The following is a 27,407-nucleotide window of genomic DNA, read 5'->3' as shown; positions in this document are numbered from 1 at the left end:
AGATGTAAGAGAGCTTTCTACTCCAGTAGTTTCTTCCTTAGAACCGCTAGACTTTGGAATTCCGTTTCGAGTCCCTGCTTCCCCAAATTTACTGACATGCAGAAGTTCAAGTGTAACGTGAACCAACATCTTGCTGCCCAAATTATTCTCTGCCATCATCCGTCCGTATAAATCCTTATTTCCTTCATGTTGATCTGAATGTTTGTAAAACTTATTTTGTTTGCATATGTTTAAAGATGAAATCTGGGTTTGATTTGCGTTTTTAACCGTAATGTGAGTCGCCACCTCCGATGAATGGACAGAATTAGATTAAGAGAACAGCTCAACAAATATTTCTTGACGTTGGACTTGAAGACGACCATGTTGTAGTCTGCAGGGAAGCAGTCCATGGTAATGTGTTTCGAAGATATGTTTATGGAAAGAAACTCTGTTCATGTAGATTTAGTTTTTGTTACACAGACAAAGGAAACTCTTCTTTTTTTTTTCTGTAAAAAATATTTCCACGTCGATTACATTTCCTATTGAAAAATCGTTGAAGGAAATGTTGCATGTTTAACCTTTTATGACCTGAGTTGATGATTAAAAAATACATTTGTTAATTTTAATTAGTTTAAAGATACTATGATTGTCTTCAAACTGGAAAAATTATGAAGTTCAATAGTTAAACTACCACTGAGAAGTTTTGCATTTCATAAACTTGATTATTTTCCGATAGTGCTTGAAAAAAGTGTTTATGAAAACAAAGAAAATCCTTCACTCTCTGAGAATGTAAGCAACAGACAGTTACAATCTGGAGATATGTCATCTATCCAGACACTGAACTAATACGTACAAGGCGTGTTTGAATCAATTCACACTTTATTTATGCTGTTATATTCATTTATGACTGAATGAATTAGTTCAACCAAGTCATAAAGGGTTAATTTTTATTTCTGTGGTTATTTCAATGATTAAACATATAATTTTTAATGTTAGTTTTTTTCAACTTGATGCACATAGTACTGTGTATCTCTATGCATATAAAAAGCGCTTCCATCTTAAACAAAAAGGGCCACTCGTCAATATAGCTGGGTTAAATATGAGGTTGTAAGTTGTCTTTTAACATGAAAATCTAAATTGAAAACTTTAATGAATGAAATTTTTGTCCCGTATCAAATCTGAGGGTTTTCTTTTTTATGTATTGATTTACTATAAAAATAAAAATCAAGCTTCATCACTACTTTAACATGAATCATATTAAGAAGATTCAATGTGTTAGCTGTTGAAATGAATTTTATATGAACAGTGAAAGTTATGCTTCCGTGTAATTTTTGTATGTTTCTTTGGCCGGTAATGGTATTTTACACAATGTTTACACTGGCTTCATTTAATAATTAATGCTTTCTGTATAATTATTTTTTAACAAGTTGACATTGCATTTGGGAGGATTTTTCGCTAATTTGAGGCTGTCAATTTCTAGTTAATGACTAAAAATTAGCCTTTGGATCTAAAACACGTGAAATGGCAAATTCTCCAATTTCCAACAAACTTTGAACGATCATAATTTATGTTACCAAAATAAATTTGATATCATTGTTTATGTTTTGTAAAATGCATTTAAAGTTTTTAAAAATAATAAAAAGTTTTGTTTCGGATATCAACTCAAAGATTATATTTTGTTTAGGGAATTTGTTCATTTTATATGACCTAAAAAACAAACAAAAAAAAAACGGTTCGCATGGGTTTGAAAAGCCCTTGAAATTTTACTTTTACCTTGAAAAATCTTTGAAAAGATGAAAAATGTCTTAAAACTGTTTTGAAAATCGTATTTATGTCTAGTAAAATAAAATCAAAATAAGTACTATCAAATTATTTTTTAAGTATTAATAAAAAAAATAGCATTAAAATATTTTTTAAATATTGAAAATAAAATCAAAATACATTGTTTTGAAATTGCATCATGTTATTGTGCATACAAGAATTACGTCCCTTTATCATAAAACTACCTGATGTTTTATGACTCCCCTGCTAAAAATAACTTTCCTTGTGCTGACGGAGCTCTCCAATAGCGACGCCCCTCATCCCCCCCCCAAAAAAAAAATGTGATAATCAAAAATGAGGCTGTCTGGGTTAAAAAAAAAAAGTATGGACAAGACGGTAGCCATCTTGGTTGAAAATTTAAAAGCCGTAAAGAGTTAATATTTGAGATGAAATAAAAAACATTCAAAACTACTTAAAAAAAAAAGAAAGAAAAAAAGTCAGTTGAAAAGTAATTTTATTGGCTATGGTAATTTTGACCACTTTTTCGAATTGTTGTGGATTATAAAACAAATCTCAAATTTTGTTTTGGAAACTCAAATTTCGTCTGGGGAAGGACTTGAAAAATTTTGAAAAACCTTAAAAAGTTCTTGATAATGGACATTTAAAATCTGTACGAATCTTGGAAAAAAAATTCTTTAGAAATTGAAGCCTAGAAAAACATGCTTGCCTTCTTTAAAATGAAAACATAAATAATGTACAGTTCTAGCTGTATGTACCTGGTATTGCCCGGGAGCAAGAGGTCTTTTCTTTGTTCCCCTCCATTATTCAACTCTTTTTCACCCCAAATCAGATGTATTCTATTGCCACTTGGATATAAAGGGTTTCCTATTTGGGATCGTATCTAACAGCGGATTGTGGGGAATTGAGTAACTAGGCACATTGCATTTAAACTTCATGTCAGTACAGTCGAGGAAACAGGAAACAGAGCTGGAATTCCAAAGTGCAGCGGTTTAAGGGAAGAAACTATTAAAGTAGAAGGCTTTCCAGCATCTAGGGACCTCAACAGTGAAGGGGTGAGATTTTGCTACTATGTACGTTAAAGGAAGTACAAGTGCAATGAGTTCATCAGAGCACATTGCATTATAGTACTTGTAAAGTAGACAAAGGGATTAGACAGAGGATGGGGTTTGGTTGATAGTGCGGGACCTATTAGATTATAGACTCCCTAAAACAGAAACACTAGTCATGGATACACCTGTCTAGATGTGGCAACACTGCTCCATGCATGAGCGAATTGGGGATTTGTAGCGATACAGGATACTCTTAGGTAGGGAACCCATCTTCTTTGCAGCAGCCTTGGCAATATCTGCAATGAAAAACTTACCAGATGAGATGTAGCTTCACAGAGACTTTTAAGCTGGTGTCTAGACGAGGAGAAAGAATAACTGTGATAAACGACTTGTGTTAAAAAAAAAAGAAAAAAAAAGCGGTGTCAGATTTATTTATTTTTTTATTTTTATTTTACATAGACATCACCACTTATCAAGGCCTTGAGGCCACTCGAGGATAAGGGTTAAAGAGTGTACAGTAGAAATTGGACAATATAGTAACCGTTAGTAATGGAAATTTGGTGAGTTTGTTAACTTACATGGAACGACTCATCAAAAACTTGTTTACCTTAGACTTAAAGGCAACCATATTATAGTCAGCTGGAAAGCAGGAGAACGGAAGACAATTCCATAGGCGTGCAGTTCTAATAAAGAAGCTTTGCTCATGGAATCTACGTTCAGGTTTAGGTACAGATAAAGAGTGGGGGAAATTATTGATAGTGATTTCTGCTAGACGAGTGTTTCTTGTGAAAGTTTGCCGAGGGGGAACCATAGATTGGAGCTCAGTCGAGCACTTGCCATGAAAATAACGATAAAGCAGAGACAAGCTCGCGACATTTCTTCTGTGAGAAAGAGGTTGCAAGGAAGAGAAAAGGACATCCCCTACGAAGCTACAAAGTCTATTTTGAACTATATCAAGGCAGGATAAGTCCTTTCTAGCAGCTCCTGCCCAGATGTGGCAACAGTACTCCATCCTTGGACGTACCTGGCTCTTATATATATAGAGAATTGCATCAGCAGTGAGATATCCCACCAGTTTTCCAGCGGCCTTGGCAACGGATTTAATGTATGTATTCCACTTAAGATTAGGAGTAAAATTCAAACCCAGAAGCTTGTCAAAACATGAGGCCTCCCCAAGACGAGTCATTCATTTTAATTGATGCCCGATTGGGATCAGAGCGTTGATGATGTAAAGATAAAAGCTTGGTTTTAGATGCATTAAAAATAACCAGCCACTACTTTCTCCATTGTACCACATGCTCAAGGTCAGAGGAGAGAGAATAAGAGAGAACTTGGTCGTTTACGGTCTTAGATGTGCTACCATAGATAGTAGTGTCATCAGCATAAATGTCTACGAATGATGTAAGGATGTGATTTGGAAGATCATTAATGTAGATCAGGAAGAGAGTTGGGCCCAGGATGGACCCCTGAGGGACTCCAGCATTAATACTGAGAGCTTCTGATTTCTGCCCATCAACTACTACTCTTATGAACCTATCAGAGAGAAATTATTTAATAATTGAGAAGACATTTCCAGCTATACCGTAGCTGGAGATCTTGTGAAGTAAACCTTTATGCAATACTCTATCAAAGGCCTTTGATATGTCGAGCAATTGCCCTATAAAGGAAGCCTCTGTCGAGAGATTCTTTAATCCTATGAGATATAACTGTAAGCACATCTGCTGTAGGTCTAGCTGAACGGAAACCATATTGAGTGTCACTAAGAAGGTTATTTTTGCTGAGATTGTTGATTACTTCTCTATTTAACACAGATTCCAGCAATTTACTCATGACACACCGGAGACTTATTGGCCTGTACTGAGAGGGAGATGAGCGATCACCTGAGTTCTTTATTTTTATTTATTTATTTGTTTCTTTTCGATGGTGCTGGATGGCGTGGGGGTCCGACAGAGGTTTGAATTGTAACCAACACGGTTCGAGGAGCGTAACGGCCATGTTACATGTGAACATTTTATTGTGAGGCGGACTGATTGGTGCTTTTAGTGATTTACTGTTTGTTGAGTGATTGTTATTGATAATGAAAAATTAATGTGAAGTCATTTTTACTCCTAAGATGTTTATTTATCTCGATTGGCAGAGAGGTGGGGGGAGAAGAGAGAAAGTGGGAGTGTAATTCTATTATTGGCTATTTTTCAGAGCTCATATTTTACAAGTCATTTCACTTTGCTTTTAAACAAATTCTTTATAGTAGCATACCTTTCCCCCCCCCCCCGTTTACATGTTCCTATAAGATGGAACAAGGATGTAAGTTGTCACCAAGTTCAAAAGTGACGGCACTTTTGAACTTGGTGACAACTTACATCCTGTTTCCATCTTATTTGATGTCGATATACAACAAGCTCTCTAACAATTGTGCAAGTGGATCTGCTTAGACTAAGAAGTATTCTGGTACTAGATCGTTTGAAGGATATTTTTATAACCTGAATTTCAAACAACTTTTACAAGTAAATCCAATAATGTAGGAATGGAGAAGGAATTTTATAATTTAAAATGTTATCTGACACTAATGGAACATTGATTTCAAGATTGAGTGGCAAATTTTAATCATCCTTCACTAGTTAACCGCCCGGCGTTGCCTAGTCGTACAATACTCTTAAAAATATTTTAATTTGTGCGGATTGCGTGTGAATTATTATAGAATCAATCCTCTATTGAATATTATAATTTACTCGGTGCAGTAATTCGCAAAAAAAAAAAAAAAAAAAAAGAAAAAGAAAATAATAAATAAATAATAAATAAATAAAATAATAAATAAAATAATAATGATAATGTCGTTCCTATTTGTTCTGTATTTGTTTACAAAATCACGCCAGCTGGTATTTGGGATTGATGATGAATTCCCTAAAAAAAAAAGTCACTTATTAACATTTAGTTTTAAAATATGTAAATGAAGAAATGATTTGCAGCGATTTTAAATGGTACATCTTTTATCATAAATTGAAAAATTTATGAGAAAAAATTAAAATAAAATAGTGAGGTCCACCAGAGCTTGAACAAGGGATAATTCGATCTGTAGTCGAATGCTCTACTGCTCTATCACTAAGCTATATCTTCAGATTATAATAATCTTTTTTTCTTTTTTTTTTTTTTTTCAGAAATGATTTGCTAAGATTTTATCTCTTTGCTGGTGTAACGTAAAATATTCCCCTATAATTTTTTTTTTTTATCTATGAAAGAAAAGCTATTTTTAAGATTGGATTTTTTTGATTTTCGATATTTATCAGATTAATTTCTGTACAAAACATATCTAAAAACACTGGCAGACATATAAATTGGCTTTGTGTGAAATTTGCAAAAGATAGGCTCAGCCATTTCGGAACCTATGAGGAACTCACACACACAAAGTATAATAATGGCGGTTAATAGGATTTCAAAATATGAAACTCAGGTTTTTAACATCTTTACTCACACTGGAAATTTATTGGTAAAATTTCAAGAATTAAATCTACCCCCACGTCATCATATTCGGTTTAATGTCTGTCTTACATGCTTGCAGGAGTTGAACGATTTTTAAAAAATTACTTTCAGATCCAACCTATCTCTGGGCAAATCTTTATATTTAGTGGTGGTGATATGTAACTTACAATTTAGAAATAGAAAAGTTTGAAAAGAAACATTTGAAGATTTGCCCATGAAATAAAAATAATATTCCTAAATGGAACTTTTGTTTTATTAAATTTAAAATAATTATTGAATTAAAAAAAAAAAGAAAAAAACAAGTGAAGCATACATGGTCCCCCGTGAGTGTACAGTGAACGAGGCATAAAAAAATGACTAAGTTCAACCCCCACCCCCATTTAGACTTAAAAGTCCCCAGGGAACGTCAAATCCTGGTGAAAATGAACAAACGGTGCAGTTTTAGGTCTTAACATATGTAAATTTGAGTTCTGCACGATGCTAAAAAAAAATGACTGTCCATCATTTGCCCACCCCCCATTTAGCCCCAAACGTTCCCAAGGCCTTAGCATATTTAAATTTGAGTTCAGCACTATACAAAACTGCTAAATAAACATGCACAGAAACTTTTGAACAAATATGGTAAAATAGTCCCAAAAATGGAATGTTTTTATTAGCCCTAAAAGAACCCTTGGGACACACCCAAGAGTTATCATGAAGTATAGACAAACAAAATTATATAGAAATCAGTTAGTTACAACTTTTCAGAAAGTTTTATAAAAATCCAAGGTATCAATTTTTTTGAATTAGCACAGAAGTGTCAATTTTAGCCATTTTAACCCGAAAAGCACTCCTAGGGGGCAACCAGAGTTTTCCCAGAAAATCCGTTCTGTTACTTTTTTTTACTCATATCATGTTTAATGTTTGTGCAAAATTTCCAAAAATTCCAAGGTGTAGTTATTGAGAAAAGTGCAAACAGACGAACGGACATGGGTGAATTTACAGGTCCACCCTCCTTTTGTCGGGACTAAAAATTAAAAATACTTAATAAACTTCCCTTTTTTAAACCAACATGCAAATTACCTGACTTGAGGTGACGTTCATCCAAGATGGATGGACTTAGCTCCTCCTGTAGAACACACATGACGGTCTGCAGTGGAAAGATATTGATAGGCAACCAGTTCAGGGACCAGTACCGAAAATCGTAGACCTATGGACTGGAGCTGGGGTTGACATTAGCTTTTATGGTGTGTAGTTTCAAAGAGAAAGTGGAATGGACAGACAGGCAACGAGGAATATAATATAGATATAGTTTGCAGAATTAAAGTATTATAAGTAAGCCAAACTCTTTTAGAATTTGAAAGTCTTTCTTGTAAGATAATTTTTTTTGTTTTGTGAAACGATCGAAATGCGAAATGCGTAGCAGATTTGGTAGGCTTTACTGTTTTTGTCTGTTGCTAAATTTAGCAATAGAAACCATCAACTTGGGTCAGAAAATTCTTATTTGTAGAACCATTTTTTTTTTCCTGAGACAGAATTGCCTATTGACTAGCAGCAATTCCCTTCACTTTCTTTATCCTATTTTGGCGGTATGCATTTCCGGTGTTTCTTTGGTTTCTCCATAAAAAAACAAAAACAAAAACACTCTGGTTATGCTCTGTTGCATGGAGTGTGTGTGTGTGTGTGTGTGCATGTGAAATATTTGTATTATTTGGATTCATCGGACTACTGTTCTCATCTTGAGCATGATTTTCACAATGTTTCGGTTGATGTAACCTTCGATCTTCTTCGGGTGTATCTTGTCGAACTCAGGAATTTGGACATAATTTTGAACGTAACGCTTTATTTACATCACGAGTTCCACAAGATACACCTGAAGAAGGGCGAAGGTTACATCGACCGAAACGTTGTGAAAATCACACTCAAGATGAGAACAGTAGTCTGATGAATCCACATCTACAAAATTCAGAAGCATCAAATCTGAAATATTTGAATTTTCAAGGGAAGTTCGACCCATATTATGGACCTTAGAAAACTTTTTCAAATACTCCAAAGAAACTCTAGACAGGTTAAATCAGCTTCCTTTGAAGAAGGAAGTCTCGTAGGAATATCAAGTTGACATGCGGTCCCCAGTCGCATGTATACCTCGGTTAGGTTTTTGCCATTCCTGCAGGGGAATGTCAACATACAGCGCTTGGCATTCCTAAATGGTCACCCATCTGGTACTGATCAGACTCAATGTTGCTTAACTTTGATGATCTAATGAGAATCACTGTGTCAACGTGATTAAGAGGTATCTGAATTTTCTACAAAGGGTCCTCCCTTGCCCCTTCTGAATCAGACTAAAACTAACTATAGCCAGCATTACCCAGCCTTATGCCTACTTCTATAAATAGAACAGAAGGAACAATAAAATTGTCGCCTTAGAAAAGACATGATTCCATTTCCATTTGATGAAAACCGGTTTTCCTTTTTTTTTTAATTTATTTATTTTTTTTTTTGTTGCAGACCATCTACTAGTTGGGCAGTTGTGTACAAATCCCCCAAAATAATGTCTGAAAATGACAATGTTCAATGAGAAAAATTGGAGATGTGCCACTGTACAACTCATGCTCTCAACCGATCCAAGTTATGACAACAGAACCATTGCCAGCATCCTCAAAATGCATCGCTGGATTGCCACGAATAATAGGGATGTGCCTAGGGTAATTAAAACAAAGTTTTTGGCCACGGTTATGGTCTTTGGTGTGGTTTCAAGGGAGGGCCACATCATGTCACCTCACATATTCGAAGCCGGCTTGAAAGTCAACACCAAAGTGTACCTGGATGTGCTGAAGAGTATAGTGATCCCCTGGTTGAATCAAGTGGCTGCTGGCAGACTCTGGGTGTGGCAGCAGGACTGCGCTGGCCACAAGTCATGAAAGACCCAGGCTGGGCTTCAGAAGGAGTGCTATGACTTTGTACCCTTCTCTCACTACACCTAACCCTCGACCTGAATTCGCTGGACTAAGTCGAGAACATCACCAACATGAGCTCCCACAACACTAAAGCCAGCCTGATTGCCTCCATCCACCAAGTATTTGCTGAGTTCCTTCTAGTGCTTGTGGAAAAGGCATGCTCTCAATTCCAAACCCATATTGTGGCGATGATTGAGGCTGAAGGCGGCTACATTAAATAGATGTCAGCTCTAATCAAGTTACCTGAATTTTTTTTTTTTTTCAATAAAATTTCGAAAATAAAGCTGTAGTGTTGTCTTTTAGGGCGACACTTTTCGTTCCACCCTGTATACATGCCTTATGATATTTGCTCTGCCCCGGGATTCCCCAAACAATGGCATTTACTCTTGACTCCTATGTCACATCCTTGCTTAATAATCCCAAGTGTTTCCTTTTGGAAAACATTTTTGGGGAGCGGGGCGGTGCATGGGCAGGGGTGCTTTATAAGGAAGAACAGGACCTCTTTTTTTTTTTTTTTTTTCTTTAACTTTTCCATTGATAACAGGAAAGAATAAAAACTCGGAAATGACTTAAAGATATTTGACCTGCTCTCTTGAAACTGTGCATTAAAAATAATGCTTGTTTGACCTTTTTGTTCTATTTCTCAACTGAGAAATTATCATTATAAAATATCCTGATATATTCCAACTAATCTTTATTTAGGTTGTAAAGATTGGAAGTTTGTGTTCTTGCCCTGGCTGTGGAGTCGGTTACTGAAACGCTTGCTTTTAAGACTAAACTCAGATTTATTTGAAGGAGACCAGAAAAAAAAGAAAAAATATCATTTTTATTGAATTTAGTTATTAGTGCTCAACTGTGTGACCTGTTGAGCCACAAGCTAACGAACTGAAAAGAACACCAGAAAGTCAGTTTATAAGCATGTTGTCTTTCTATTCTCATAACAGTAATCTACAGTATTATATAAAAGTAACTTTGTGTGTGAGTTCTTTTCTTATAGGTTCCAAAACGGCTGAGCCTATCTTTTGCAAATTTCATACAAAGCTAATTTATATGTCTGGCAGTGTTCTTAGATATATTTCTTACAGAAATTGATCCGATAGGTATCGAAAATCGAAAAAAATCTTATTTTAAAAATAGCTTTTCTCTTTAATAGATACAAAAGTATAATTTTTATGTTACACTAGCCAAGGGAGATAATAAAATTTCAGCAAATCATTTATTCTAAGAAAAAAAAAATTTATTATAATCTGGAGATACAGCTTAGTGGTAGAGAATTTGACTACGATCTGTAGTGATCGCCCGTTCAAGCTCGGGTGTACATCGCCATTTTATTTTTAATTTTTACTTATTAATGAGTTCAACTTACAATAAAAGATGTACCATTTAAAATTGCTGCAAATCATTTCTTCATTTGCATATTTTACAACTGAACAAATACTAGATGACGTGATATTGTAAACAAACACAGACGGAATTTGATTAACGACATTATTTTTTTAATTTATTTTTTTAATTTTTGCGAATTAGTCCACCGGGCGAATTATTCCTCCTAATATATAATAATCAACATAGGATTGATTCTTTAATGATACTTACGCATTATTATAAATTAAAATATCATGTTTAAGCGTATTGTACGACCAGGCAACGCCGGGCTGCCAGCTACTTATGTATAACAAAGAAAATGCCAACAGCATTCTTAATGCTTGGCCTTCGTGACAAGATCACAGTGTAGTATCTGTTCTTCAGATGCTGCAAGCAAAGACCATATGTGGGGGCGACCCCACATATAACACCTTGGTCAATGTAGGGGCAACCCTTCATACCAATTGTTACTATCCAGCTCCCCTACTCCCCGGGGAGTTGGTCCCCATTTCCCCTTCACTCCTCACATTAAAAATCGGCCTTGTGCCTAATTTGCTCGGTGGGGGAGCAAATAAATATCTGGCCTTCGGGACAAGATCACAGTGTAGTATCTGTTCTTCAGATGTTGCACTTCAATTTCTTGTTCTGTCAGGGGAGGAGAAATCCTTCACGACTGAGACAATTTTTATTTTTGTTCCTTTTCTCCACGTTAAAAAACAACCCTGGTGTCTAACTCTGTCCCGTGGGGAGGCATTGTAAATAGGAACAGCATTCTTGCTCAATGGCGACATGTTCTTTGATAGTTTATTATTTTACTACACTGTGAGGTTACGTATTCCAGTCGGCTGTATCCTGACGGGAAACGGGTTTGAAGACGGTTTTTAAAAAAAAAAGGGGGGGGCGACCAAATTCTCTCAGTTCATCATTTTAAGAGATCGTCCTTTCTTCTTGTTATATTTTGATGCGTAACTCTAATCTTAATTTTTAATTCATGGAATTTTCCATTCCTCCTTATTTAACCTTATGTGGAAAATACCGTTTTAAATACTATTTTATACACTCCTTCTAATAGCGTGACATTTAGATAGTAATATAATTTTGGTTACAGACAAATAATTTTCTATGATAATAATTTATACTGTTCTAGATTTATATTCGTTGTCTTGTTTTTACAGCATACTTTTGATTTGTTTTCTATTTGAAAAAGAGGTCTTTCTCGAAATTATCAAAGACATTATCCCATCCCGATTATATTTAATAGTAATTCCATATTTACTGATTTATATTTGGAAGATTTTTTTTAATTGGGAAATTTTTATATTTGAAAGTATTTTTTTTAGAAATCGGATATACAAAGATTTGTGATTTAAGTGCTGCCTTTGTTTTTGTTCGTTTCGTTGCTTCATCATCCTGGTTTTCTACATTGCTAACAGCCTTCTTAAACACTCGCATATTTCTTATAATCAGAGGCCTGCAGTATTAATACTGGAGTCCCTCAAGAGTCCATCCTTGGCCCAACTCTCTTCCTGATCTACATCAGTGATTTCCCTAAACACATACTTAAATCATTCATTGACATCTATGCTGATGACACGACCATCTATGGCAACACATCAAAAGCTGTAAATGACAAAGTTCTCTCTGATTCTCTCTCCTCTGATCTCGAGCGTGTGGTTCAGTGGGGGAAGACGTGGCTTGTTACCTTTAATGCATCTAAAACCAAACTCCTATCTTTACATCATCAACGTCTGATCCCCATCTGGCATCAATTGAAATGGATGGCTCTCATCTAGGAGAAGCTCCATGTTTTAACAAGCTTCTGGGTTTGACCTTCACTCCTGATCTGAAATGGAACACATACATCAAGTCTGTTGCCAAGGTCGCTGGAAAGATGGTGGGATCCTTCTACCGCTCCAGAAGATATCTCACTACTGATGCAATTCTCTATCCATATAAAAGTCAAGTACGTTCAAGGATGGAATACTGCTGCCATATTTGGGCAGGAGCTGCTAAAAACAGCCTATCCTGCCTTGGCAGAGTACAAAATAGACTTCGTGGCTTAGTGGAGGATGCCCTTTTCTCTTCCCTGCAACCTCTCTCCCACAGAAGAGACGTTGCAAGCCTGTCTTTGTTTTATCGTTATTTCCATGGCAGGTGCTCGTCTGAACTCCAATCTCTGGTCCCCCCTCGCCAATCTTTTACAAAAACACCCGTCTAGCTGAATCCACTGTCAAAAACTTTCCCCACTCTTTATCTATGCCTAAATCAAAACGTAGATTCCATGAACAAAGCTCCTTTCTTAGAACTGCATGCCCGTGGAACTCTGTTCCATCTGCCTGCTTCCCTCCTGACTACAACTTGGAGGTCTTCAAATCCAACGTAAACAAATTCCTGATGAACTGCCTCCTTAAGTAGACACTTTATTAAATGTCCACACTAACGTAGTCTACTTACAATAACCCTTATTCCTGAGTGGCTTCCGGGCCTTGATAAGTGGTGACCACCTTGTGAAAAAAAATAAATAAATAAATAATACATTGTATTTTAGCATTACAAAATGTTAAGCTGTAAAACTAATAAAATGCTTGAGAAAGGCCTGTATTTAAAGAAGATTATTTTATTTTCATTTTTATTATCTACAGTTTATTAGCGATATTCGCCTGGTGTTGCCCATGTTATATCGCTTGTTGGAGCTTTTTTTAATAAAAATGATTGAAAATATAGTCATGTTTATAATTTTTGCCTTGAAAGAATAATTGCAAATAACATTTGTAATATTATAACCAGTTTAGCGTTTGTTTTACATGCTAGCATAAAATAACACTGTTAGTGTTGTATTCCTATTTACTTACCTCGCCACGAGGGCAAAGTTAGACACAAGGTCGGTTTTTAATGTGGGGAAAATCCAGCTCCTCAAAAAGGGGCACTCTGGATAGGAACAAAAATAAAAATTGTCTCGATCTAGAAGGATTTCCTCTCCACTGATTAAGGACAGAAAAGGTGAAGTGTAGTATCAGAACAGATACTACACTTTGTTCCTAGCCAAAAGGTCAAGAAACTGATGCATAAAGCTGTAAAACGACAAAGGGAATCAAAATGGATTCGTATTAAAAAAAAGCGAATAATTATTTTAAATTTTGAAATTTCCAATAAAATTATTCTTTAAATATTTAACTTATTTTTAAAAAATACGTTCTTCACTGAGGTATTCTTTAATTTTATTTTTTTTGCTTGATTAAATGAAGAAAATCTTAGAAATAATGAATTCCATTTCTTTATGTTCGAGTATATTTCAGTTATTTTATTAATAACTGCTCTTGTGACCCCAGATGAAATTGAAGGAACAATTTTGTCTTCAGATTCCTCAAAAAAATTCAACTCTTATTGAAACTTATTTGAATGTTCTGTCAACATATCGATTTCTATAACACACATCGACTTAGTCATATCTATAATATAAAGCTGAACGTCTGTGTTTGTATCTGGTCACGAATAGGCTCATATATATATATATATATATATATATATATATATATACACTAGCAGGGGAGCACCCAGCATTGCCCAGTTGTAAAATATGAAAATATGGTTAAAAATAAAATGGGACTTGGGTGCCATCAGCCAGAAGTGAGAGCAAAATTTTGTCAGCAAAATAAAAAAAAAAAAATGCTGTATGGTGGACACAGACTTGCAAAAGTTAAGTTCGTAAGTGAACACATTATTGATCAGACCACAACGACACAGATGTTATGATGTGCAAATTTAGCTTCTTTAATGAAACACCTAACTGACAATTTGCACATGCATGATTAACAAACAGCGTTGAAACCAAGGTTTTTACCTGACTCCCCCAACAAATTCTATTTTTACATGAAATAATTGACGATTATTTTCTAATTATTTTTATGTATCTGAGAGATCACTGTTTCTGACGATCCCACGTTCGTGTCGCTTCGATGTGGATAACAAAAGTTTTTAGCAGACATACAAACACACAGACGACTGAGATTTATATAACAGAAGATATCATCGTCCCTTCCAACCTACATCACTACTTATTTCTCCATGTACTTATCTTATCAAGTGGTACTTGTAAAAATGCTTGTCTGATAAGCATAAGTTTTATTGATGATTTTTAGATGCTAACCTGTGACATTATAATTAGAAGCTCGTAGTAATACAACTAGAATATCGCAAAAACTTTGTTTTTTTTTTCGCATTGAATGTATTAGGTGGTGGTGGTGAAAGGAATGAAGATAAGTGGTTGGAGGAGGAAGTAGTAGAAAAGAGGGACCAGTAGTATGGGAGGAGCATAAGATGACATAAATAATGGATCTGTCAGTCACCATGGCAACAAGGGTTTTGATTAATTTATGTAAATATTATTTTATTTAGCAGCAGCAGGGTAATACAATGTGAAATCGTCCAGAAATTTAGGATTTCGAAACCCATATCCTCAGATTTTGTTGTAACTTGCACAACACAGTGAACGTCATAAAAACTAAGAAATTGTAAAGATTTGAGCATGTAACTCCAGGTGGTTTCTGATTTAGAGCATTTCCAGTTTTGTGTAAATCGTACAAGACATCACCTCCTAAAAAGAAACGTTAGTTAAGGAGAATAACTTTATTTTTAGTAAGAGTTTTTTTTTTCTCTTTAGATCATCATCAGTGTCCCTGCTGTTGTTTTAACAGCATCGGCGACCACAGAAATTGTAGAACCATGGTTAAATTTGGGAAGACAAGTAAAGCCGATAGTTTCCCGTTTCTTTCTGTCTTTATTCAGGGGTGCATCTCCTCCAGCGAATTAAACGTGTTCCCAGATACCAACTTGGAAATTTCTATGACTTTGTGTGGTACATACAGCACCTAGCCTTCCCAAATGGTCACCCATCTGGTACTGGCCAGGTTCATTGTTGCTTAACTTTGGTGATCTGGTGAGAACTGGTGTGTCAATGTGATTGTGCTGTGTATTCTTTAGATACTGGACTTAAAAACAAGCTTGGTTATAGGATATAGAAATATTTACAAAATAAATTTGAACACAATAGATGCACAGCTAGTTTTATATATATATATATATATATATATGTTTCTTAAGTTATCTTAGGTTTTTACAAGTAGAAAACATGACAGATATGCGTGGCAGCACCCAAGAGCAGTGTATGCATGTTCTTACTTGACAGGTACAAGAACGTGTTTGCCCAGGTGCGATATAAGGATGACACTCGAACTTGTATAAGTGTTGCTGTCATGTATTCGCTGCGGCTGGTTGTTCAAAATGCGTTTGTCTAATTCATATGATTATTAACATCTAGTTTTTAACACACTGAGAGCGAGTAAAACACAACACGGTTGATCTATAGAGAATATATTGCTTTTATTTCACACCGACAAATCATCTTTTTATTATAAGTTATTACTGGTGTTTTTGATGTTTTTTAAGACACGTGAGGTGGGTGTGGATGTTGGCGGTGAAGAAAGGTGACACTCGTTCTCTCTGACTTCCCAACTTTCTCTTTGTGTTGATTTATTTATATAAACATTTTTTTCCTATTGGAATATTCCAAATTTCCCATTGTCTATCATTTCAATCCTTTGACCGATATCCTCACATATTTCTGAGTCAAATTATGCATTCCAATAGACAATGGTAGAAAGTACGACATTCTTCACAATGGAATCCGTCTGCATGCTTCTCCTCCCGGGATCGCCTACCAATATCCAACACTATTGGGTATGTTTCAGTAATCGTTCAGTCAAAAGTTCTCTGGGGGTTTTCTTTCTTTTTTTTTTTTTTTTTTTTTTTTCTGATACAGAAAACTTTATGAACACAGTGTAAGACGGTATTATGGTTGCCTTCTTTAGAAAAAGAAAAATTTGTGAAAAACTTATTTTTAAATTGTTGATAAAAATGAACTTGAATGACATTAAATGGATATTTAATTCCATTTGTTCCCGGAGGAAGAAGCTTAAGTTATTGATGGGAAAGGTCAAGATGACCTATCGTTATTGTGATGACTATAATAAAAGATGTTTTTTTTTTTATTATTTCTATTGTGATTGCGCTGGGATAAAGAGATTATGGCTGGCGGTGTCTTTTAAGCTAGATTGACTCAAATATTATTTTCAGACAGATTATTAATATACCTACTATCATTTACAAATCCAATGTCAACAAATTCTTGTTGAGCTGTCCTACTAAATAATCCTATAAGGACCAGTCTTAACCATTGTTACAAATCCTTACATTATTATTTCACTGTTTTCGTGACAAACTCATGAACCCTAATCCTCAAGTAACATATGGCCTTGATAAGCAATAACTTGTTGGTATATTAAAAAATCTGTAGCACATATCTGTGTTGAAATTATAAGCTCTAAATTACATTGCTTATATTCACTAACTGTAGTGTATTGCAGTGTAATTAAAGCAAAAAGGAAGATCTGGTCAAGGCTTTATTCAATTGAATTTTGTACATAATTTAACTGAGACAAGAAACCAAAAGGATATATACAAGAGTAAAAAAGGTGTATTTATATGAAGATCACGTGATCATGTCAGCAAGAATTATAAGTTTTTTTTAAAAAATGAAACTATAACAATAATAATGGTTGCATATCTGTATACTGCATTAACTGTAAAAGGGGGAGGTAATGCATTGGAGGGTGGTATTATGAGAAACGAACAAATGCTATACTACCCTCATCCCAATGATGAAGTAAAGTAATGCCTAAAAGGAAGGTCTCATGACCACAACAGATACTACACTATCAGCTTTTTCAAAGGAAAGGGTGAAGGTAATTCCTAGGAGGATGGTATTGTGATAAAGGAACAGATATGACACCCATTCTGAATTTGCCATTGAAAGATAGTCATAGTGTAGTTTCTGTTTCTGTATAAAATTAATGATATATTTCTTGATTCAGACGGACGCTAAATCTTCATTAGTAATAAATTTATATAGTTTTACTGAACTAATGAGAGTGCGAGATGTTAGCTAAATGGATACCGTAATGAACTGTTTACCCATTCATGGAGCTGGTGCATCTACCACTAGTCTCTCCCTCTTGGACAGGGCCCAAATAAAAGTCTCCAATCTAATAGGACCCACACTCTCAATTAAGCTCCAGCCTCTGTCCCATCGCTGCTATTAGGCTAAAATGCATGAAATTCATATTACCGGATCTTTTTATATATACACTTGTGTTAAGTTTAGATAGATAACCAATCAAATTTATTGTTATTCCGGCCTGTAGGTTAATGTTTTCATTAGCCAATATCAAGGTTTTATTAGATAAAAGTTCATCTGACTTCTATTTCTTCCTCTTTTATTTAGTTTTGAAGAGGAATGACCCAGCCTTTTTTTTTTTTTATTTTTTTTTTTTTTATTTGTGATTCACTTACTAACAAGCTCTACTCACGTACTGAGCACTATTAGAATAATTACTGAAAATCAATAGATAAAAAACTTCCTTATAAAATTTTAAGTGGATACATAAAATAATAAATTTACATAGAATGCCGCCTGGCATTGCTCGGTCGTAAAATACATGTCAATATATTTTAATTAATGCAGATTTCTTATTTATTATAAGCAGAAATACTGTAGGTATTAAACGTGATGTTAAATTACCCCCCCCCCAAAAAAAAATACACAGAAAAAAAAAAACTGAGATATGTACATACGAGTATTGTTTTTTTTTCTAAACAGGTCACTTCTTGTAAGTAAAAATAGAAAGAAAAAAAAACTCCAGCTGAGATTGAAACCAAAACCTAAAGACAGTTAGTCAAGTACGATAACTATTAGGCCAGCTTGACACTATCTTAAAAAGGTGTTTTCAAACCTTATTCTTAACATAAGGAAGCTGTCATATGAACGTTCATGCATGCGCAGTTGTGAAACAGTTAACAGAAAAATCTGATGACCCCCCCCCCACATACCAATTTTTCAATTTTGACCCCTTAGCAGCCCTTTTTATCCGGATGAAATATATAAAATTAAATTAAAAAATTTTCCACATGTCTCAATACCTTTTATATAAAATTTCAAGTCTGTAGATAGAAATTCCTTTAGTATATAGGTTGAGAAGTGTCCTCACACACATATTCTCACTTATTAGTGACCTGGCAAGACCACAAGGGAGACAACCAAGCAAAAAAATCTGAAACAAAATTCATCCCAAAGCAGCAAAACTAAAGCTGGCTTGCTAGGACATTAAATGTATGCTAATTTGGGAATATTTTATTGGTTTGAAAATATAGGTTCTTTTTAACCATTGTCATAAAATTTTTACCATAGAATAATATTACAATCTTCTAAAAAGCTTGATAATTTTCATGTAGTTTCGTCCCATAGAACCAAATGTATAAGCATTTCAACATTCAGTTTGGCAGTGAGTATAGATATATCCATACATAGATATACCAATTTTGGGGCAATTCTATAAGTTCCAAATCTCACCAACTATTGATCAGAATTTAACAAATGAAGGTTTGTTGGAAATTTAATGACCTGAATTGTGTAGTGAGCTATGTGACATTTGCTCTTAAGGTTGTACATTACTGTTTCAAGAAGTCGGAGATCACTTTTTTATATTAATTTAACGTAAAATGAGCACCCACTTTATGGCCAGTGGATGTTCATTTTACGTTAAATTAATATAGAAAAGTGATCTCCCACATTATAATTTCTTCATATCTTGAAAACTACTTGTTATCTCGATTTTTCTGTTATTTTCATTTTCAGCACCCTCGAAAATTTGTAATAGTTGTAATTTTAAAGGATTTTTTGTGGATGGAAAGATACTGCACCTTTACCAATATTTCAATGATAGTCATTTGTTTTCCTAGTTTTGCATATGAATTAAAAATATATTTCCCAAAAACCTTTGTCCTAGTTGGAGGGGAGCAAAAAAAAAAATCTTGCTATTATGGTTTCAAATGATCTGAAATAACAGCAAGGGGAGACTTGATTCCAAATATTTCTCATATGTTATATATCCCCTCTTTGGTTTTCATACATAAAGTGAATTTCACTGGGCATAAGGATTATTTGATACTGGAAATATTCATAATCGTACCCTATTTCTGAATGAGGGGGGATATAACATATGAGAAATATTTGGAATCAAGCCTCCCCTTGCTATTATTTCAAATCATTTGAAATCATGGCAAGTTTTAATCACCCCTTCATCAAGGCCAGAGGATTTGGGATATATATATATATATATATATATATATATATATATATATATATATATATATATATATACTAGCGGGGGGGGGTACCCGGCGTTGCCCAAGTGTTTGGAGGTGTGTGTGGTTGTTAATGAAAACCTAAGAATAAGCAAAGTAAAAAAAGAAAACAGAAAAACGAACGTTAAAACTTATCTGAAAAATAAAGCGGAGGGGGGGGGGTACCCGGGCGGTTAGGGGGGGGGAGGGAAATAATGAAAACATCGAAAAAAAAACCCCAAAAAAACTAACGTAACGATGTTAAATTTAAAAATCGAAAAAAACAAAAAGAAAACAGAAAAACGAACGTTAAAACTTCTGAAAAATAAAAACCAAAAAAAAAAAAAAAAACACATGAAAAATGACTTAAATAAGCCTGTTTCGATATCAAAATTTAAAAAATCGGCGGGTACCCGGGTGTTTTTGGGTGTGTGTGGTCGGTCAGGGTGGGGGGTGTTAATGAAAACCCAAGAATAAGCGAAGTAAAAAAAAAAAACAGAAAAACGAACGTTACGTGAAAAATGGCTTAAATAATCCTGTTTCAATATTTAAATTAAAAAAATTGAAAAAAAAAAGACATCTCACACCACGATTCGAACCCAAAACGTTTAGATAATGATCCAACGCTCTAACCAACTGAGCTAACCCGACGTACATGAAATTTAGTCAGTCCTTCAACTATTTAAACTAAATCAGGTCATGACGTCATCTGACGCATGCGTAGAACCGATCTTGTCATGAGAGGACGCTTTTTGTTGACCCCCCCTCCCCGTAGAAAATTGTTGATTTCAGGGTGAAAAAAATGAACGTTTTTGGCTAGTTTTTCGATATTTTTCGGGCGAAGAATGGAGCTTCAATATGATACCAAGTTTGTGAATTTTCGTTGTGTCTGTCGAAAGTTTTTAGCGGACACAGATACATACATACACACATTTTCGCTTTTATATATATACTAGCGAGGAGTACCCGGCGTTGCCCGGGTGTTTTTCGGGGTATGTGAAAAAACCCCGAAAATGTGAAAAAAAAAAAAAAACGTAGTCTTCACGACGCGCAGTTGGAAAATAGTAAAGTGTTTAAAAAAAAACAGGTGCGCGTTTTTGATTGACGTGACCAGTTACGATTTTGTGGGGGACAGTTTTGAATAAATCGGTTTGTTTGTTTTTAAAAACCAGCTCCCTGTTTATTAGGAGGAGCGAAATGAAAGCTACAGTCTGATATGACGAAGTCGACATTGAACAAACGTTACTTAGCTCTCTTGAGACAACTGGCTTTCGGCCTGTTGTATTTATTTGCTCCCCCACCGAGCAAATTAGGCACAAGGCCAATTTTTAATGTGAGGAGTCAAGGGAAGGGGAAGGGAAAATGGGGACCAGCTCCCAAGAGGAGGGAAATGCGAGCTGGTTAAAGGTCAAGCATGTGGGGTTGCCCCCACATCTGGTCTTTGCTAGTCATAGCTAGTCCTAGCTAGTCATAGCTTGCAGCATCTGCCGGAACAGATACTACACTTTGATCATGTCACCCGGGCCCCGGAGGGCGCGCGGGCAAGTGGCTTTCAGCCTGTTGTATTTATTTGCTCCCCCACCGAGCAAATTAGGCACAAGGCCAATTTTTAATGTGAGGAGTCAAGGGAGGGGGAAGGGAAAATGGGGACCAGCTCCCGAGAGGAGGGAAGTGGGAGCTGGTTAAAGGTCAAGCATGTGGGGTTGCCCCCACATCTGGTCTTTGCTAGTCATAGCTAGTCCTAGCTAGTCATAGCTTGCAGCATCTGCCGGAACAGATACTACACTTTGATCATGTCACCCGGGCCCCGGAGGGCGCGCGGGCAAGTGGCTTTCGGCCTGTGATTAGAGTCGAGTTTCGCTTTTTTTTTTTATACCGAAAACCGAATGTAACGCGTGCCGATGCGGGAAATGTCGAATAATTAACGTTTGAAAGTCAATAAAATTAAATAGACAGGCGAGCTCCGTGGATAACTCTGAGATATTACAATTTATAGATGATATAAAAAGTTTTAAGAAGTTGTGAACCGAACAAGCGTTTCTCTGAAAGAAGCCTTTTGTGGACATCGAGGAAAAGCGTACATACATACATACATACATACACACATACATTTTCGCTTTTATATATATAGATAGACTAGCGAAGGGTACCCGGCGTTGCTCGGGTGTTTGGAGGTGTGTGGGGGGTTAAAAAAAAGTAAGTATGAGGATCGAACCCCAACCTTTGAGGCAGAGTTGTAAATTAAAGTGTGAAAAAAAAAAAACGTGCGACGGTAACCATTGCCCCACTGCGAGATGCTAACGGAAACACGTTTGAATTTATTTAATTACTTGGATTTAGCAGGTGCCCGTTTTAATGAGTTAATGAGGTCAAGTTTGACTGCGGGATTTCATTTACTGCTGAACGCTTTTTTTCCCCCAAGATGTTATAGGAAAAAGACTAACCACATGCGGCGAGCGACAAATGTTGAATATTTATCTTCCCGAAATCAAGCAAATTAAATAGACAGACGAGCTTCGTTGTTAACTGAGATATTACGAATTATATGTGATATAAAAAGTTTTTAAAAGTTGTGAACCGACCGACCGCTTCTCTGAAAGAAGCCTTTTGTAGACACACAGAAGTCAGAATTCATAGATGAACTATATGAATTCTGACGATGCTAGTTGGATATTTCCTCTCTTTGAGGATCTTCCTCTAGTTGAAACAATACGTAAACTCATTCTGGACTCACAGTAATAAATTTCTTATACTGCTCTGGCTACACATTGAGCACTCTAGTCCGGTTTTTTCACCACTGGTAAATATATATATATATATATTGCAGATAATGGAAATGGTTGTGTGTCTTCATCTCAATTTTTGGAATACATGTTTGAATAAGACAATTCAACATTTAAACTCAAACTTATCGACGCATTCTTGAAAATGGCCCGAACCGGGTTGAAACTTCCAATCAAATTGTGAATTACAAACTTCTTCTTCTTCTTCTTCTTATTATTATTATTATTATTATTATTATTATTATTATTATTATAATATTTTTTTTTTTTAGACGCAAGTAAGCTAGAAATAACCAAGATTATCTTCAACCATTAAAAAAAAAAAAAAAAAAAAAAAAAAAAACGAAAGCAACAAAATGTGTTTTTGAACAGCACAATGTTAGAAACGCACATTCATTGCTACTCAAATAGTTCATTGTTTCATTATGTGTGACGACTTTAAGAGGATCAACTTTATGGCTTAATAAAATGTTGACAGTTTTATTAAGCCATACAAGAGAAAATAATGGTCATGATATGCTAATTTTAAAGATCTGAAATATTGAGTTCTTTCTACTAGTGGAATATCCGTCCCGTGTCGGATGTCTTGCTGGTCGATGAAATTAATTCACCGATCAGTACATTTGCACCACTTTTGTGCCTCTTTAGGAGGATTAGAATTTAGACATGTGACTAAACCACGTCTAGAATCGTTATTCCAATTTTGATAAAAAAAAAAATCACCAAATTATTTTGATTCTAAAACAAGTCTAAAACTTTAGAGTAAGATTAAGGGGTCTTAAGAAGAAACTGAAATTCAGGGGATCCTGCGTAATTGTTGTCTAATAAATATGGATCAAATTTAATGCAAATCTGAATTATTTAAATTTTCAAATCTTAGATTGTATTCAGATTATATCTTCTAATCCAAAGTTTCCCAAAGTGGGGTCCATGGAGCCCTGGGGATCTTTGAGTGAGGCTGAAGGGTTCTGGAAGCCCTTTCTTAAAGATAACTAAATGCTTTATATGGGAAAATTAAATTTAATTATTGATCTTTTTTTTTTTACTGGAAAGAGATAATCATTAGTTAGTGTTAAACTTTGAAATTAATGTTTTTCATATTTACTAGCGACGGGTACCCGGCGTTGCCCGGGTGTTTGGAAATGTGTGTGAAAACTCCGGGGGGAGGGGGGTGTTAAAATTAAAAAAAAAAATGTTTTGGTAGGTAAGTATGAGGATCGAACCCGAACCGTTGAGGCAAAGTTGTAAATTAAAGTGTGAAAAAAAGAGTGCGACGGTTTTAACCATTGGGCCACCGCGAGATGCTAATAGAAACACGTTTGAATTTATTTAATTACTTGGATTTGACAGGTGCACGTTTTAATGACTTAATGAGCTCAAGTTTGACTGCGGGGTAGCATTTCATTTACTGCGGGAATGCTTTTTTTATTTTTATTTTCCCAAGATGTTATAGGAAAAAGACTAACCCACATGCGGCGAGCGACAAATGTTGAATATTTATCTTCCCGAAGTCGAGCAAATTAAATAGACAGGCGAGCTTCGTTGTTAACTCTGAGCTATTACGATTTATATGTGACATAAAGTTTTAAAAAGTTGTTAGGCGACCGACCACTTCTCTGAAAAAAGCCTTTTGTTGACATACAGAAAAAGCGAACATACATACAAACATACATTTTCGCTTTTATATTTATAGATGTTAGAAATGATCTTGTTAGTGCTCTGTGAAAAATCTTTGCCCTACTCATGAACTCCATCATATCCTGAAGCTTGGGAAACTCTGTCCTTTCAAATATTTCAAAGAAGCTAAAATTTTTGGGAATATTAATCGTCTTATAACCATGGTTAAAAGTTCATTAAAGTTGGAGGTGTTTGAATTTACATAAAAAGGCTTCCAGTATCCATTTGCTGAAAATTAAATTACCCAACCCTATTAATAGCAGTTGGGTTCACGGATTGATGCTGATTGGTTAATTAGTTTTAAAGTTGACCTCCACACAAATATTTAAAAACGGTTAGGTCAATCTTTCTAAAAGTTTATTTGATAAATAGCAAATGCATAAGATGTGTAGAGGTGAGAAATATTGTGGTGAACGTGACTTTAATCAACTGATGAAAATAATCTTGATTTTATTGCCCCCAGAAAAAGGGGCTTGTTTCTGCCTGACATGCAGAACCCGGATGTGAGAAAGAACAGTTTATGTGCATTAATCATGTGATCGGCGTGCTTTTCCTTCTATAAAAGATGAGCCTCTTAAAGGGGTTAAGATCATTGAATGATAGAGATTAGTATATAAGATTGTGTTATTGGACTTGGAGAAGAGTATACTATGTAAGGAAGTTCCAGTTGCAAGCACGTTGTTTTCATCCGCAGAGACTATCTTTTTCTTACACTTTTGTTATTTTTTTCAATGCAGAAGCGGCCACATAGTTTTATTAATATAGAGATTTTAAAAAGTAAATTGAATGAATTTCTAAAAGATATTGTTTTAAGCTAATTTATTTTATACATTCAAAATAATCTGCCATGATATTTGTACTTTTTTAACTTGTTTATTCTCGGTCTAGTGGCAATTTTCTCCCCCCCCCCTCGACAATACTTTTCTCAATAATCATGCCTGGGATTTTTTGAAAATTTTGCACAAATATTGGATTTTCAGAAGAGATAACACTGATTGTTACCCCTAGGGAGCATTATAGGGGTAAAGTTGCCCCCTAATCGTTCATTCTTTCGTTTATTTACACTTTTCTCAATAACCAAGCCTTGGATTTTTTTTTTAAATTTGCACAAACATTAGTCATGGTGAAAGTAATTTTTTTTCACTCATGGAGGGGTACCCCGCATACTCGGCTTGTTTCTATAAAAATATAGTGATTGTCTCGTAATTGCCTAAGTTTTGCTTTTCTTCTTTTTGTTCCTGCCCCAATTGGATGGATATTAACTGAAAAATCAAAATCCCAACACTTTTTAGTCATACATCAAGGATATCGGCCATTTTTATTTTGATAAAAAATATAAAAATGAAACTACTAATAAAATCAATTTCAATATATTTCACTGAATTTTAGAGTGCGTGTGTGGTTGGGTTGGGTTGGCTAGGTATTTACCAGCAAAGACATCTGCAAAAGATATCTTTTTTTTTTTTTTTCTTTTTTTTTTTTTAAGGAGTATAGAAACTGTTATGCTTCTGATGTGTGATAATATTATGATAGAATTAAAAAAAAATAAAAAATTAAAAAAAGATGCAAAGTGAATCAAGGTGGGGGGAATAAAAAAGAAAGAAAAAAATGGAACTGGAAAAAAAAGGAGAAAAAAGTTGGACGAAGGGGGGGGGGGATGGGAAAATAACTTTAAAAAAATGAAATGAAGAAAGAAAGGGAAAAATTTAAATAGAAATATGAAGAAAAAAAGAAAAGAGCAAATGGAAGGAATCAAAAAAAAATGACAAATAAAAATTGAAAGGGAAGATCGGGGGGGGGGGAAGAGAGCGAGAAAGTAAATAATGGGAGAAATTGAGGCTGAAAAAGGAAAAAAGTAAAGAAGGGAATACTAAAAAGAAGTATTCAAAGAAGAAAGAAGTAGGATCTATAAAATTAAGTCAGATTTTCAAAGTCAAACCCAAATAGCATTTGCGCTGACAAATCAAACTTTGCTTCTGAAGAGCCAATTTTTATTTGTTATTTTTGTACCATGTTATCCAAAAAAAAAAAATATGTTGTCGAATTTTCAAAGTCAGACCCAAATAGCATTTAAACTTACAAATCAAACTTTGCTTCTGATTAGTGAATTTTTATTGTTATTGTTGTATGTTACTGGCAATATACTAACGTACTTAGTTAAAATTTATTAAAACAAAATAATTAATCCAGCCTGAGAGTTTGGTATTATGTTAACAATCTTAAATAATCACCTTAAAAGAAAATTAACTTTTGTTTGAGTAAGAGTTACCATTCCGAGGTGTGAGTAAAGAACATAAGAATATTGAACAAAACAATTTTGTATTCAATGGATCCTGGGCAACGCCGGCTTTGTACAGCTCATAAGAATATAAACTAAACTTATATATGGCATTCTGTTTGTTGAACCAAAATAAAAATGTTGACAAATTTACACAGCCTAATAAAATGCATTGATATAAGAACATTATAAAGTTAATATTTTGATCAAATCTATTAACAGATATAGTTTAATCATCATATCGTATGAATCCAAAAATTCTATTGTTGGCATTGGTTTTCCCGATATTTTTCTAGTAAGATTTTTTTTTCTAGAAAGACATAGGATACTTATGGGAGGAACCACATGAAGGTTGCGAACATCCTAAGTGACAGTGATTTTTGTGGAACGAACAGGATTCGAACTTGGAGCACCCAGATCGTCAGTCAATTTCGTTAACCAGCAGACTACGGTTACCTCCTATATAGTTTAATTATAAAATTAAATCCATCGCAATGCATTTCTGTTTCTTCATAAACAAGTTAGCCATTTTAATCTTAGGAAAAATAAACAATGATTAATTTGGCTTTAGTATATAACTAGCCTGGGTGCTCGGCATTGCCCGGAGGTGGGTGTTGAGAAAAAAAAAAAAAAAAGTGGTAGTAGGCAAGTAGGCTTGAAATCTTGACGTTAAGGCGGAAAAGAAAGTGAAAAAAAATCTGACGTCTTACCGCTACTCCATGACGCGACCGGAAGTTCAGAATGTTAAAATTAGGCAAAGTCAATTCAACCTATACGATGACTTACAAAAATAACTTGCAAAAAAAAAATCGACCCCTCCTTGTAGAAAATTGTCCAGTTGAGG

At 34.9% G+C, this 27,407-nt stretch overlaps 1 protein-coding gene across 3 annotated transcripts in view; it reads left to right on the top strand.

The window, feature by feature from the left end:
- LOC145258119 (PP2C-like domain-containing protein CG9801) overlaps positions 1 to 27,407 on the top strand; it is a 372,863-nt gene that overhangs the window by 54,959 nt on the left and 290,497 nt on the right. The gene's annotated exons all lie outside the window — the stretch shown is intronic.

Source organism: Euprymna scolopes, chromosome 33 (genome assembly GCF_053919585.1).
Source record: "Euprymna scolopes isolate OS-2025 chromosome 33, ASM5391958v1, whole genome shotgun sequence".
Classification (NCBI taxonomy): domain Eukaryota; kingdom Metazoa; phylum Mollusca; class Cephalopoda; order Sepiida; family Sepiolidae; genus Euprymna; species Euprymna scolopes.
This window is presented reverse-complemented; position numbering and strand designations above follow the sequence as displayed.